Here is a 2,989-nt window from a genome sequence, read left to right as displayed (position 1 = left end):
GTTCCTCCATCTGGTTAGTACATCCTGCTAGTAACCTAACTGTCAGACTAGTATCCTGGCCTGTAACAAAGTACTCCAGAATAAAATTCCTTCATGCACTAGGAGGCAGAATAACCTATGCTGCCTCTTCCCTGCCAAAGCTTTTGTCCTAATGTCTAGCCTTAAAAAAATTGGCTTAGGACCAGGAATTAGAGATTTGGTGGCCCTTTGAAGTGTTAGGGTCATCTGCACTTACTACACAACTGTCTGATGTCCACTCCCTCTTCCACTTTGATGGTTTCAGCCTTAATGAGCACCCGGTGGCCAGTGAGTTCTAAGCTTAATGATAGGCTGTCAGAGTGCCTGCATGTAGGTTTTTTAGATTTTTTTTTTTTTAAATCTGCCATTTTGTAGCTCTGATAAATGTTGGCTACCACCACTTGCTATAGGACTGATGTTGATGTATGCCTGCTGAAGTCTCAAATGCAGAGGAGTCTCTTTTGCTCCCCCCTATATACCCAGTTTCTGGGAATACAGTTAGGCTGATGCTATGCGTGGGCTCTTGGGCAAAGCCAACCTGTCTTGGATCCTAACTGCAGGAAAGCACACGGTACCTTCAGGTTTATGGTAGTCAGACCTTCATAACCTAGATATCAACAGTGCAATACAAATCACATCCAGGAGCTCTGGAAAAACACTTCTTCAATTTATAACCTGATGTCTGCTGGCATTCTGTTTGACGGGGGTGGGGGGGGGTATCCTTTTGTGAACGTACACTTATGATAGCTCTACCTTGTCTACTAGCACCATGTCCCAAAGTGGGGGGAAGAGACCTATATTAATTCTTTCATCTTTCCTTCCAGCATTATTGATTATCATTTTCACAGGTGCTTTCCGAGATTTGCCTTCTATGTAAGGTGACCCTCACAAAGAACGAAGAAAAACTTGGTGAGATTCTAATGCTGAGCAATGCCCGTGCTGCTTACTAGCTGCCTGTCACTATTTGGGGTTTACTTCTTGATACAGCCAAGGAGAGGCTGGCATTTTTCATGGTTCCTCTCATTCTTTGTGATCATATACCATTTTGGTGTTCACTGAGAAAATGTGGGTATGTTTCTCCTCAATTAATAGATTGTAGATCTATCTGTCTAGTGATTAGTCCATTTAATCCATGCACCAAAATCTTAAAAATGAGCCCTTACAACAAATGCTGAACGTTACTAGAAGGACTAGTATTTTCTGCTTTTTGACCCATGGCTCAAATGATTGGTTGGCAGTCTAGATTGCAATAAACTGTTTCTTAAGAATAAATACTTTTTTTCTTTTTGCAACCCAGTTATTTATATCAAGTTTAATGGTCTAGATACTGGCTCTATGAAATAGGTTTCAGTGCGTTCTGCTGTGTTGTCCATTGCTCTTTTTAAAGATACCTTCCATTTTCCTATTTTTATCTATCTTCTTTTTTTTTTTTTTTTTTTTTTTTTTTTTTTTTAAATTTTGTAGCTGACGGTATCTCCTGAGTAACTTCAACTGCACACTACCTTCTGTGGCTTGCGATTTATAGGCTGGGAGTGGATTCTGAGGGAGGGAATTGATTATAGTACAGCTATATAAAAATAAATTTTAAAAAGCTACAAACATGAATCTGTCAGAGAAGAAAATAATAATCTTCTTCCATCTTCTTGTGTGGAATCTTATGTTCTTTATTGAAATGAACAAAATATGCTCTGCTTCAAGGTCTTCTGTTTGATAACTTACCCTCTATGTGCTGTTACCTCTTTTATCTTGTTTAAGCTTTCTTTTTATTCCCTGTTTTCTGAATTGTACACCAAGTTCTCTTGTTTGTTTAACATGAAGGCCTCAGTGTGTCCCCTTGATCATTCTTAAAATTTCCTCTGCTGCATTTTAATGGAGACGGGTACCTATCTGCTGAAAATATCTTCCCTGTGATAAAATAATTTGGGGCAGTGTGAAAGGAAGGTGTAGAATATCTTGTCTCATCTGCTTCCCATTTTTATCTTTAATTATTGAGTTTGAGAAAGAAAAGATTGACATTACTTAAAATAACTGTTGCAATGACCTCCTTCTAGGGTATGTGATGAAGCCAAATATCCACAGTGCACAACAAATTTGGAAAAAACAGGACACTAGCAGTGAAGCTAAGTGTATGCCTTAAAGAACATATCACCAAATGCAACTTCAATCCTGCAAAAAACTCTGATGTTCTGAAACTTTCTTCTATCACAGATCAAGATGTCAAGATGGAAATGTGCTTTTTAAAAAAAAACTTTGTAACTGATTGTTTGAAAATGTGTCAGGGGTCTCTATGCAAGCAAAAGTTTTCCGTGTTTCAAAACTACCACAATTTGTTTGACAAGACCCAAACATTTTCTTGAATTTTCCCATTTGAAAAAGTGCATCCAAGTTGTTACACCTTTAAAAAATACTACAGACCGCATTTTCTGATGGAAAAACTTATTTGTATTTGTGGTCAACTTAATATTTAATAGATTAATAATACCAGCCCATAGAAACATGACAGTGTGTTTATTTCAGGATTTCTCTCAGTGAGAGACAATACATAAATAGAAGACAGAGCTTATGGTTTGTGTTTACAGAATCTCAGCTCTGTCGGGAGGAGAACATGCTTCCATATGCTGTTGATTTAGACACGACATCCAATAGGGACTCAAGTCACTAGCTGTTTATCTGAAGATAGGTGCTATCCACTTGAAGTTTCAGGTATAGCTGCTTCTGAATTCATCAGATGATAATCCCACAACATTCACGTCTCTATTTTTACAGTACAACAGGATTTAATGTTTCATAATAAATTTCCTGAATTTTTTTGGATCACCAAATGAAGTAAGATCTTTGCAATTGTTCATACCCTGGAAGTTTTTAAAAGATGAGCAAAGTCAATTGAAATATTTCCATTTTAAGAAAAGCAAATGTTTCATTCTCATTTCAAGGATTGTAATTGGACTTTAGAAAAAAAAAAAAAAAGGAT

The sequence above is a fragment of the Falco punctatus genome (genome assembly GCF_963210335.1).
Source record: "Falco punctatus genome assembly, chromosome: 1".
Taxonomy (NCBI): Eukaryota; Metazoa; Chordata; class Aves; order Falconiformes; family Falconidae; genus Falco; species Falco punctatus.
The sequence above is the reverse complement of the archived record's forward strand: the minus strand, read 5'-3'. Positions refer to the sequence as shown.